The 13688-nt window shown below is 48.8% G+C and overlaps 1 protein-coding gene across 1 annotated transcript in view; it reads right to left on the reverse strand.

Annotated features, from left to right (window-relative positions):
• Window positions 1-13688, reverse strand: part of LOC135008417 (gametocyte-specific factor 1-like) — a 525710-nt gene that overhangs the window by 321578 nt on the left and 190444 nt on the right. The gene's annotated exons all lie outside the window — the stretch shown is intronic.

Genomic DNA, 13688 nt, shown 5'->3' on the forward strand with positions numbered 1-13688 from the left:
ACTGCGGTGATGTTGTCTGACTGAATCAGCACCGATTGGTCGCGAAGCAGGTTCTCCGCTTGACTTAGGGCGTTGTATATGGCCCTTAGTTCCAGGATATTGATGTGAAGGCAAGTCTCCTGACTTGACCACAGACCTTGGAAATTTCTTCCCTGTGTGACTGCCCCCACCCTCGGAGGCTTGCATTCGTGGTCACCAGGACCCAGTCCTGAATGCCGAATCTGCGGCCCTCGAGAAGGTGAGCACTCTGCAGCCACTACAGAAGAGACACCCTGGCCCTGGGGGGAGAGGGTGATCATCCGATGCATCTGTAGATGTGATCCGGACCACTTGTCCAACAGATCCCATTGAAAGGTCCTCGCATGGAACCTGCCAAAGGGAATGGCCTCATACGATGCCACCATCTTTCCCAGGACTCGCGTGCAGTGATGCACCGACATCTGTTTTGGTTTTAAGAGGTCTCTGACCAGTGTCATGAGTTCCTGAGCCTTCTCCGTCGGGAGAAAAACCTTCTTCTGGTCCGTGTCCAGAATCATGCCCAGGAAGGGCAGACGCGTCGTAGGAATCAGCTGCGACTTTGGAATATTTAGAATCCAGCCGTGCTGTTGTAACACTTCCCGAGAGCGTGCTACGCTGATCAGCAACTGCTCTCTGGACCTCGCCTTTATGAGGAGATCGTCCAAGTATGGGATAATTGTGACCCCATGCTTTTGCAGGAGCACCATCATTTCCGCCGTTACCTCAGTGAAAATTCTCGGTGCCGTGGAGACACCAAACGGCAACGTCTGGAATTGGTAATGACAATCCTGTACCACAAATCTGAGGTACGCCTGATGAGGTGGATAAATGGGGACATGAAGGTATGCATCCTTTATGTCCAGAGACACCATAAAATCCCCCCCTTCCAGGCTTGCGATGACCGCTCTGAGCGATTCCATCTTGAACCTTTTCAGGTATATGTTCAGGGATTTTAAATTCAATATGGGTCTGACCGAACCGTCCGGTTTCGGAACCACAAACATGGTCGAATAATAACCCTTTCTTTGTTGAAGGAGGGGAACCTTGACCACCACCTGCTGAAGATACAATTTGTGAATTGCAGCTAACACAATTTCCCTCTCTAAGGGGGAAGCTGGCAGGGCCGATTTGAGGTATCGGTGAGGGGGCATCTCTTCGAATTCCAGCTTGTATCCCTGAGACACAATCTCTATTACCCAGGGATCCACCTGGGTGTGAACCCACTTGTGGCTGAAATTTCGGAGACGCGCCCCCACCGGGCCTAGCTCCGCCTGTGGAGCCCCTGCGTCATGCGGTGGATTTAGTAGAAGCCGGCGAGGACTTCTGTTCCTGGGAACTAGCTGTGTTGTGCAGCTTCTTTCCTCTACCCTTGCCTCTGGCAAGAAAGGACGCACCTCGGACTTTCTTGCCTTTTTGTGAACCAAAGGACTGCATTTGGTAATACGGTGCTTTCTTAGGTTGTGAGGGAACATATGGCAAAAAATTTGACTTTCCAGCAGAAGCTGTGGAGACCAGGTCCGAGAGACCCTCCCCAAACAATTCCTCACCCTTGTAAGGTAAAACCTCCATGTGCCTTTTTGAGTCGGCATCGCCTGTCCATTGCCGAGTCCACAGGACCCTTCTGGCAGAAATAGACATTGCATTTATTCTAGAGCCCAGTAGGCTAATATCTCTTTGAGCATCTCTCATATACAGGACAGCGTCTTTTATATGCCCCAGGGTCATTAATATAGTATCCTTGTCTAAGGTATCCAGATCCTCAGATAAGGAATCCGTCCATGCTGCTACAGCACTACACACCCAGGCCGACGCAATTGCCGGCCTTAGTAAGGTACCTGAATGTGTGTAAATGGACTTCAGGGTACCCTCTTGCTTTCTATCCGCAGCATCTTTTAGGGTGGCCGTATCCTGTGACGGCAGGGCTACCCTCTTGGATAAGCGTGTTAGAGCTTTGTCCACCCTAGGGGAGGATTCCCAGCGTAACCTGTCCGTTGGCGGGAAAGGATACGCCATAAGCATCCGTTTGGAAATCTGCAGTTTTTTATCTGGAGATTCCCAAGCCTTTTCACATAACTCATTTAGCTCATGTGAAGGGGGAAAGGTCACCTCCTGCCTTTTTTCCCCATACATATGAACACTCTAGTCAGGGACTGGGGTTTCCTCTGTGATGTGCAACACCTCCTTCATTGCTATAATCATATAACGTATAGCTTTAGCCAATTTAGGCTGTAACTTTGCATCATCATAGCCGACACTGGAGTCAGACTCCGTGTCGGTGTCTGTGTCAACAATTTGGGATAGTGGGCGCTTCTGAGACCCTGACGGCCTCTGCGACATAGGGTCAGGCATGGGCTGAGACCCTGACTGTCCTAAGGTTTCAACTTTATCCAACCTTTTATTCAAGGAATTAACATTATCATTTAAAACCTTCCACATATCCATCCAATCAGGTGTCGGCGCCAACCCCACATTCATTTGCTCCCGCTCTGCTTCCACATAGCCTTCCTCGTCAAACATGTCGACACAAGTGTACCGACACCACACACATACAGGGGATGCTCTTTTTGAACACCGTTCCCCCACAAGGCCCTTTGGAGAGACAGAGAGAGAGTATGCCAGCACACACCCCAGCGCTATATGTCCCAGGAATCACACAGTAACTTAGTGTTAACCCAGTAGCTGCTGTATATAAAGCTTTTTGCGCCTAATTTATGTGCCCCCCCTCTCTTTTTACCCTCTTCTACCGTGTTTCTGCAGGGGAGAGCCTGGAGAGCTTCCTCTCAGCGGAGCTGTGGAGAGAAAATGGCGCTGGTGAGTGCTGAGGAAGAAGCCCCGCCCCCTCAGTGGCAGGCTTCTGTCCCGCGTTTGTGTGTAAAATAATGGCGGGGGCTCATGCATATATACAGTGCCCAACTGTATATATGCTACTTTTTGCCAAGAGGTTCCTAATTGCTGCCCAGGGCGCCCCCCCCACCCCCTGCCCTACAGTGACCGGAGTGTGTGGGTTTAATGTGGGAGCAATGGCGCACAGCTGCAATGCTGTGCGCTACCTCAGTTTGAAGACTGGAGTCTTCTGCCGCCGCTTTTGAAGTCTTCTTGCTTCTGTCTTCCGGCTCTGCAAGGGGGACGGCGGCGCGGCTCCGGACGACAAAGGGTGAGATCCTGTGAACGATCCCTCTGGAGCTAATGGTGTCCAGTAGCCTAAGAAGCAGGACCTATATTCAGTGAGTAGGGCTGCTTCTCTCCCCTCAGTCTCACGTAGCAGAGAGTCTGTTGCCAGCAGATCTCTCTGAAAATAAAAAAACCTAACAAAATACTTTCTTATAGCAAGCTCAGGAGAGCTCACTAAGTAGCACCCAGCTCGTCCGGGCACAGATTCAAACTGAGGTCTGGAGGAGGGACATAGAGGGAGGAGCCAGAGCACACCAGAATCCAAATTCTTTCTTAAAGTGCCCTGTCTCCTGCGGAGCCCGTCTATTCCCCATGGTCCTTACGGAGTCCCCAGCATCCACTAGGACGTTAGAGAAAAAACCCTTTTGTCTATGCAATCACGTCTGTGTATGCTCTCCCACAGCGCATATGACACAATGGTATCATGTTGTGCTGTGCAGAACACACAGACATGCGATGCAATAGCACAACCTATAGATACTAGTTATCTATATGCCCTACGATTGCTGTAGACCACCTAGCGTAGATCACTCCAGACCACTTCAGCACTTAGTTGTATGGGATCACTAAGACCACTTCAGTTCTAATCACGCAGGGTAGCGAACCCTACGCCGCCGGGCCTCTAATAACCCGGTGTTACCACTTCAGACCACTTCAGTTTCTGGGTTCAGTTCCACTCTCATCACTCTTGCTTCCACTCACTCAAATACACTTTGGTTTTTCTGTACAGAAAATTTCAATTCATTCAGATAGTCAGCTTTATCCCAGAGGCAATACAGTTTAAACAAAAGTTTTATACTAATCTGCTTTAGAAACCGGGTAGTTTTGTGCTATTGTAGCATGGCTACTATCCCACCTTTTAACTAAACGACACTATTGTGTAATTTGTACTTAGCGTCCGCACTCTTACGCACTTTGCGTAAACATGCGACCGTGCGTGTCTTTTTACGCTGTTTGAGCAGTCCTGTACTTTGTCCGAGACACGTGTACAAAACCCTGCGTCTGCAATAAAAGAAATCACACAGTTCTATAAATGTGAACAATAGTAATTACTACTGCCCACTAGACACAACTTGTTCTGTATAAAATTTTATGCAGACCTGCGTTTGTGTCTTTTCACTTACTTCCTTAAAATACTGTTTTATTTTTAACTATATAGCAACAAATATCTCCGGTTTCACACAGATCTAAATGAATCTAGCAATCTGAGTTTTATGGCAACAATGTGATAGAGTATATAAAGTATGGGTGCCTTTTGTGAATACTCTTTGGCGCCCCTCCCCAAAAAAAATTACAGATTTTTAAATAGCTTTTTTCTTGTTGTTCTACGGGTTCTACCAGCACCTCTGCAAACCATACAGAGCAGACGTCATCTAATCAGCACACAAGTAGGGTTTTCAGTGCATCCATCGACCACGAAAAGGTTACGTAGGATACTTTCCATCCACCCTTTGCTGATAGACTAAGTCTGCTATGACCCGTTAGGCTGCAAGTATGTGGCAAATCGGACGAGCTCCCAATTGTAAACGCTGGTTTACGTACAGGACTAAAAGCAACACTTTAAAAAGACATTTCATACACTTTAAATGTAGCCGCAGCGGCCGCTATACTTAATACACAACCTACGTACTTGTTACACCTTTAGCGTACAGGGTCCCGTACCGTGTACGGACTTTGCGTACAAACGCCGCGCTGGCTGTACAAAGTACACACAGCGCGTACACACCCAATGTTACACAGCGAACCCTTAACAGTTATGCATGCGATAGTAATACACTTTAAACCTTAGCAGGGAAAGGAAGACACGACACCAAATTGTATTTAAACGGCTGGGTTCCGACACCACAGCCTATTATTACTGAAAGGGGGTTACAATCACAAAGCAATACAATAATGGCTACAGTCAATGGTACATACTTGTTATAATCTTCGCCGCGCTACCCAGTCTGGTCCTCGGTCATCTAGATAGATAACTTTGTGAGTCTTGAGAGAGACCAGACTGCAGCTGGCTCCTTTTATACAATCTTCCAAAACTTAAGACAATGGATACTGTAATCTCTTTGTCCATTGGACACAGGGATTGTCATTTACAGTACAGGAGAGGTCATAGGTTGGTTTGAATAGGTGGGCGATGTCTGTTCCAGATGCACTTGTGGGTGGTCTCGTCTGGGTTCCCGCCGCATACCTAATGTACAGTAAATACAGTTTATATCTATATTCTGCTCCTGCACATTACTATTCGCAGGAACGTGCGATCTTCTGCAAACCAACACCGGAATATTACCCTTAAAATACCCTACAGCTGGATACCAAACACCACCTTATAACCTTGTTCTGTCCCCTCCTATCCTGTAAAAGTGAATCCCTTTGTTCTGATACCATTTAAACTGTTGTAACTTGCTGGTGTGATGCGGGGATACTATGTGTACATTGTGCACTATTTGGATTAAATATGTAATGTGTTTTGATGGCTTTTCCATGCGTTCACAAACTCTACCGTAAATACTCATACCACACGGTAATGCGCAGGACCGAAGGAGCGATCATACGCAAATTGTGAATATGTGCACGCACGGCAGACCAAGTACGCGCACGGAGGCCATCTGTGTGTAGTTTGTACGTGGTGTATACCGCAATATTTTTAGACTTCGACATCAGCAAAGTTGTACTGCAGAGACACCCCAGGCAGCCGTCTATGAAGACCCCACCTTACAAGTAGAGTGGGCCTTAACAGATTTTAGAAAAAGCGTGCTGGATAGTGAAACTGATCCAGCGAGAGATCGTCTGCTTAGAAGCAGGACACCCAATTTTCTTAGGATCATATAGGACAAACAGATTCAGACTTTCTGTGACGAGAAGTTCTCTTCACATATATTGTCAGAGCCCTTACGACATCCAAGGACTTTGATGTAATTGAGGAGACAGTAACCACTGGCACCACAATAGGTTGGTTGATATGAAATGCCGACAAAACCTTCGGAAGAAACTGCTGACGAGTCCGGAGCTCAGCACTATCTTCGTGGAAGATCAAGTAAGGGCTTTTACAGGACAAAGACCCCAGCTCGGACACACGTTTAGCAGAAGCTAAGGCCAACAACGTGACCGCCTTCCATGTAAGAAATTTGACCTCTACCTCCTGTAGAGGTCCAAACCAATCCGACTGGAGGAACTGCAACACCACGTTAAGGTCCCCAAGGCACCGTAGGCGGTACAAAGGGAGGTTGGATATGCAGAACGATGGTAATGTTTAGACGTTATCCCTTTCCTAGCCTGTATGAGAGTATGAATAACCTTTTTCGGAATGCCTTTCCGAGCAAGAATCAGGCGCTCAAGTTCCATGCCGTCAAACGTAGCCGCGCTAAGTCTTGATAGGCAAACGGTGCCTGCTGCAGCAGGTCCTCTCAAAGAGGAAGAGGCCTCGGCTCTTCTTGCAGTAGATTCATAAGGTCCACGTTGTCCGACTGGACTTGAATGGCCTGATTTCTTAGAAGAGGGGCAGTCTGAAGAAGACCATTGTAGACAGCTCTTAGTTACAGGATGTTGATGGGCAGGCCGGCTTCTAGGCTTGACCATCGTCCTTCGAAGGTTGCTCCTTGAATGACTGCTCCCCAGCCCCGAAAACACGCATCCGTGGTTAGAAGAACCCAGTCCTGAATCCCGAACCTGCGGCCATCCAGAAGGTGAGGCAATTGGAGCCACCAGAGGAGCGAAATCCTGGCCTTTGGCGACAGACGAATTCTCTGGTGCATGTGGAGGTGAGATCCGGACCATTTGTCCAGGAGATCCAGTTGGAAGGTCAAAACGCGGAACCTCCCGTACTGGAGAGCCTTGTAAGAGGCCACCATCTTTTCCAATAGGCGAATGCATTGATGAACAGACACCTGGGGTGGCTTCAGGAAATCCCGGACCATAGTTTGTATCACCAACGCCTTTTCCTGGTTGGTTCCAAATGTGACTTTGGAAGATTCAGAATCCAACTGCGACTCTGGAACAGTCGTGTTGTGAGAACAATGGACTGCAGCAGCTTCTCCATGGACGATGCCTTTATCGGCAGATCATCCAGATATGGAATGGATGTTCACACCCTGCTTGCGGAGGAGAATCATTTCCGCCATCACCTTGGTAAACACCATTGGTGCTGTGGAGAGGCCGAATGGCAGGGCCTGGAACTGGAAATGACAGTCCAGCAATGCGAAACGGAGATAAGCCTGATGCGGCAGCCAGATTGGAAGGTGGAGATAAGCATCCTTGGTATCCAGGGATACCAGGAATTCACCCTCTTCCAGACCCGATATCACCGCCCTGAAAGACTCCATCTTGAACGCCTTTAGAAAGGGGTTTAATGATTTTAGGTTCAGAATGGGCCTGACCGAACCATCCGGTTTCGGTACCACGAAAAGGTTCGAATAGTAACCTTTGTTCAGCATGTGAGGTGGTACTGGCACAATGACCTGTGCCTCCACCAGCTTTTGGAAAGCGTCTTATAGTACCGTGCTGTCCTCCAACAGAGGTGGTAAGCCTGACTTGAAAAAGTGATGAGGAGGGAGACTTTGAAATTCCAGCCTGTAGCCCCGAGACACAATCTCTACCACCCAGGGATCCAGGCCGGACGATACACAGACATGACTGAAGTGTCCGAGTCTCGCTCCCACTGGCCCCATCACCGGGGCGTGCAGTCCACCGTCATGCGGAGGACTTTGGCGTACCTGAAGCAGGCTTTTGTTCCTGGGAACCTGCAGCGGCAGGTTTCTTGGACTTAACCCGACCTCGCCTAAAGAAGGTATTGGATGTTCTGGCCTTTCTAAGCTTGTTAGGCCGAAAGGACTGCATTGCAGCTGAAGAGAAAGATTTCTTCAGAGCAGGTGCTGTTGAGGGAAGTAACGGAGACTTAACCGCTGTAGCGGTGGATATCCACACGTCTAGAGCTTCCCCAAAGAGAGCCTGACCTGTATTCTTCTGGATTCCGACGAGCTGAAACAGACATGGAAGATATTCCCGCAGCCATGGAACCCAGGTCTTTCATGAACTCTACCATAAAACCTGCAGAATCATGTATGTTGCGTAAATACAATGCAACGTCATCCCCATCTATGTATCCAAATCCTCAAGTAAGGTAGCCGACCACTTCACTATTGCCTTTGCAATCCATGCACTAGCAATAGTGGGACGTAATATGGCCCATGAAGCAGTGTACATTGATTTAAGCGTGTTACCAATTTTCCTATCAGCCGGCTCCTTTAAGGCGGTAGATCCTGGAACAGGCAAAACCACCTTCTTTGAGAGTCTCGACACAGACGCGTCAACAACCGGCGGGTTTTCCCATTTTTTTCCCCCTATCCTCCCTCAGGGAAAGGAGATGCCACCTGGACCCTTTTAGGGACCTGGATTTTTTTCTCAGGGTTTTCACATGCTTTTTCAAATCTAGCATTCAATTCCTTTGATGCAGGGAAGGTTAGCGAGGCTTTTCTATTTTCATTCAAAAAAAGTCTCCTCAACTTGCTCAGGTGAGGTATCATTAACATTTAACACATCCCTGATAGCCTCTATCAACAATTGCACCCACTCTGCAAGAGATGCGGACCCCCGCAACACATCCCCATCATCATCTGTAGTGTCAGAAATGGTGTCCGTGTCGTCTTGTGTGACATGCACAAGCTGTCGAAGTCGAAAAATATTGCAGTACACACATCACGTACAAACTACACACAGATGGCCTCCGTGCGCGTACTTGCTCTGCCGTGCGTGCGCATATTCGCAATTTGCGTGTAGTCGCTCCCGCGGTCCTGCGTATTAGCGGATGGTATGAGTAATTACAGTAGTGTTTGTAATCGCATGGAAAATCCATAAAAACACATTACATATTTAATCCAAATAGTGCACAATGTACACATAGTCTCCCTGCACCACACCAGTGAGTTACACATGTTTAAAAATGGTATAAGAACAAAGGGATTCACCTTTACAGGACAGGAGGGGACAGAACTAGGTTATAAGGTGTTTGGTATCCAGCTGTAGGGTATTTTAAGAGCAATATTCCGGTGTTAGTTTGCAGAAGATCGCACGCTCCTGCGAATAGTAATGCGCAGGAGCAGAATATAAATATTAACTGTATTTACTGTACACTTGACGGCGGGAACCCAGAAGGGACCATCTGCAAGTGCACCTGGAACAGACATCGCCCATCTATTCAAACTGACCTATGACCTCTCCTGTACTGTAAATGACCAGCCCTGTGTCCAATGGATAAAGAGATTACAGTTCCCATTGTGTTAGCTTTTGGACAAATGTATAAATAGCTAGCTGCAGGCCAGGTCACTCTCTCAATCTCTGAAGATCATCAACCTTGATGATTGAGGACCGGACTGGGAAGCGCAGGCGAAACCAAAACGTATGTACCATTGACTGTAGCCATTTTCTTATTGTATTGTTATTGTTGTTATTGCAACCCCCTGCTAGTAAAGAACTGTTGGTGGGTCAGATCCCAACATAGTCTTTGAAATACAAATTGGTGTCGTGTCTCTCTTTCCCTGCTAGTGTTATATAAGTGAAATCCAGTCACATGTGTAGCTGCAAAGTGCCCACGGCGTATCTTTGTGTACTTTGTACGACCTTCGCAGCGTTTGTACGCAAAGTGCGTACACGGTACGGGGCTTTGTACGCAAACTGGGTAAAAAGTACGCAGGCTAAGGATTGATTACAGTGGCCTCAGCGGCTCCATTTAAAGTGTATTGAATGTCTTTTTAAAGTGTTACTTTTAGTCCTGTAAGTAAATCAACAATTACAAAGCGTACGTTGGTGTGGGTATATACTGTAGCGGGGCGTCCTGAAGTACCAGAATTGGGCCATACTGCCATAGAGCTCTGTAATACCTGGTTTGCAGATTCATTACTTGCAACCCTGTCAGAAATCTGAGAAATCCAAGATTTGATAGAGGAAAACCACTTCGGTTCCCTTGCTGGTATCTGTACTAAACCAGTGCTATCCTGATTACATGGAATGGGATCATACAGGGAGGATAAATCCTCTGTAGCATATGACACAGTGTCCCTGGACATAGCTAAAGTAGACCAACAAACACTCCACACACACACACACACACACACGTGGGGGGAGACAGAGTCTCTCCCCCCCCCCCCCCCCCCCCCCAAGAATGGTAAGAGAGACAGATCGGAGCCAACCCACACACAGCGCTTTTAGTAAAGGGAGACCCCTTGTCAGCGCTGACTGTGCACCTTAATAGGATACACAGTCGTTTTACAGCCTCCCCTCCCTTCTACAACCCCCTGGTACAGTGTTCAGATAGCTGGAGTTGCTGTGGAGGGACCTGTTCTTCCTCTCAGCGCTGTGCAGGCAGGAAAATGGCGCTGGAACGCTGCTGGGTCTGCTCTGAGAAGCTCAGCCCCCTTAATGGCGCTGTCTTCCCACTCTTCAAGGATTATACTGGCCTGAGGTAAAATGTGCTGGCTGAGATTCGCAGACCCCGACAGACTTCTGGACCAGTGTGGGGGTAAGCGCTGGCCTAGGGCGCCCCTCACAGCGCTGCACCATGTGCCTCCTGAGCCTTCCCAGGCGTGCAGTTAATACTGCACTCCTTCCCCGTTGCTGCCATCTTCACACCGGTAAGCTCTGTAAGGGGCTGACGGCATGCTGCTGGGGCGAGCGGTCCTCTGTGGTAGAGAACGATTCGACCCCTCTGGAGCTCAGTCAGCGGAGACAGTGGCTCAGACCTTGCTGGGCGGACACTGCTCCCCCCCTTAGTCCCCAGCCTCCTGTAAAAAAAAAAAAAAAAAAACCCTCTAAAAATCGAGATTTATGGTAAGAACTTACCGTTGTTAAATCTCTTTCTGCTAGGTACACTGGGCTCCACAAGGATTAACATTGGGGTGTAGAGTAGGATCTTGATCCGAGGCACCAACAGGCTCAAAGCTTTTGACTGTTCCCAAGATGCTCAGCACCACCTCCTCTATAACCTGGCCTCCATGCACAGGGAGCTCAGTTTCGTTAACCAGCCCAATGCAGTAGCAGGTACCAGAGACGATAATCACTCGTAGCCAAATACACCACACACACTCACTACAGGAGAGGGTGTCAGCAGCTATGCCAATACCAACCCAAAGAAGCCAAGTGCGTCAGGGTGGGCTCCTTGTGGAGCCCAGTGTACCTCGCAGAAAGATTTGACAATGGTAAGTTCTTACCATAAATCTCGTTTTCTGCTGCGGGGTACACTGGGCTCCACAAGGATCAACATCGGGGATGTCTTAAAGCAGTTCCTTATGTGAGGGGACGCCACTGTAGCGGGCACAAGAACCCGGCGTCCAAAGAAAGCATCCTGGGAAGCGGCGGCATCAAAGGCATAGAACCTAATGAACGTGTTCCTCGAGGACCACGTAGCCGCCTTCCACAATTGTTCAAGGGTCGCATCACGGTGGGCTTCCCAAGAAGGTCCAACCGACCGAGTAGAATGGGCATTAATAGCAGCAGGAGCTGAACAACCAGCCTGTACATAAGCATGTGCAATTACCATTCTAATCCATCTGGCCAGAGTCTGCTTGTGAAAACCAAACAATACAAAAAGAGAATCAGATTTCCTAATGGAGGAAGTTCCCTTCACGTAGATACGGAGAGCCCGTACCACATCCAAAGACCGCTCTTTGGTAGACAACTCAGGAGAATTAAAGGCCGGAATCTACTGGTTAAGGTGGAAGGAAGACCCCACCTTAGTTAAGTAACCCGGCCGCGTTCTAAGAACAGCCCGGTCACAGTGAAAAATTAAATAGGGAGACTTACAGGATAAGGCACCCAAGTCCGAGACCCTTCTAGCTGAAGCAATAGCCAGCACGAATAGGACCTCAAGGGAAAGCCACTTAAGATCAGCAGAGACAAGAGGCTCAAACAGAGACACTTGCAAGTCCTCCAAAACCACCGACAAGTCCCAAAGGGCCACAGGCGGCACATAAGGTGGCTGAATCCGCAACACACCCTGAGTGAATGTATGGACATCAGGTAGGGTAGCAATTTTTCTCTGAAACCAAACCGACAAGGCAGATATGTGAACCTTGAGGGAGGCCAGACGCAAGCCTACGTCTAGGCCCTGTTGTAGAAAGGCCAATAGCTTGGCCGTACTAAACTTGAAAACGTCATGATTGTGAGACGCATACCAAGTAAAGTAAGCATTCTAGACCCTATGGTAGATCTGAGCAGAAGCCGACTTACGGGCCTTCAACATAGGTTTGAACGACCGCCTCAGAAAAACCCTTGGCCCTCAGGACGGAAGCCTCAAGGGCCATGCCGTCAAAGCCAGACGGGCCAAATCCTGGTCAACACAAGGGCCCTGAACGAGGAGGTCTGGTCGTTGTGGAAGTAGAAGGGGACGATCCCACGAGAGACCCAGGAGAACAGAGAACCAGTGCCGTCTGGGCCACACTGGAGCGACCAGAAGCAGGTTTCCTCCTTCTTGCTTGAACTTCCGTATTACTCTGGACAGGAGTGACACTGGAGGGAACACGTACGGTAGCTGAAAGTTCCATGGAATTGCCAGAGCGTCCACGAACGCAGCTTGAGGATCCCTTGTCCTTGCTCCGAAGACCGGAACCTTGTGATTGTGTCGAGACGCCATCAGATCCACATCTGGAAGGATCCACATGCCCACGAGAAATTGAAACACCTCCGGATGGAGGCTCCACTCTCAGACGTGTACGTCCTGACGACTGAAAGTCCGCTTCCCAGTTCAGGACGCCCGGAATGAACATTGCGGATATGGCCGCCAGATGGCATTCCGCCCACTGAAGAATCCGTGATGCCGCCTTGATTTTTTATGTACGCCACCGTGGTGGCGTTGTCCGACTGAACTTGAACAGGTCTGTTCTGTATTATATGCTGGGCCATTGTCAACGTGTTGAACACTGCCCGCAGTTCCAGAATATTGATCGGGAAGAGACTCCTCCTTGGTTTACCAACCCTGAAGAGAGTGTTGTTCCAACACCGCGCCCTAACCTCTCAGACTGGCATCCGTTGTCAGAAGGACCCAGTCGGCTATCCAGAACTGACGGCCCCTGCTCAATTGTTGGTCCTGAAGCAAACAGCTCAGTGACAGGCGGACCTCCGGGGACAAGGAGATCATGTGAGATCTGATCCGGTGAGGCAGGTTGTTCCACTTGGTCAGAATTAACTCCTGCAGAGGGCGAGAGTGGAATTGAGCATACTCCACCAAGTCGAAAGAAGACACCATGAGACCAAGCACATGCATTGCCGAGATAGGAAGCATCGAATCCTGTCCTGAAGCTTCAGGACTTTCTCCTGAGACAGGAACAACCGTTAGTTGTGAGTTTCCAATAACGCTCCCAGATGTAACATGCTCCGAGCAGGAACCAGGGAGGATTTCTTTCAGTTGATCGTGGGCTTTCATGCACTGGACCGTCAGAACGAGATGACACAGGAGAAGTTCTGGGGAATTTGCCAGGATTAACAAATCGTCCAAGTACGGTAGGATCCTGACCCCT

The sequence above is a fragment of the Pseudophryne corroboree genome, chromosome 2 (genome assembly GCF_028390025.1).
Source record: "Pseudophryne corroboree isolate aPseCor3 chromosome 2, aPseCor3.hap2, whole genome shotgun sequence".
NCBI classification, from domain to species: Eukaryota; Metazoa; Chordata; class Amphibia; order Anura; family Myobatrachidae; genus Pseudophryne; species Pseudophryne corroboree.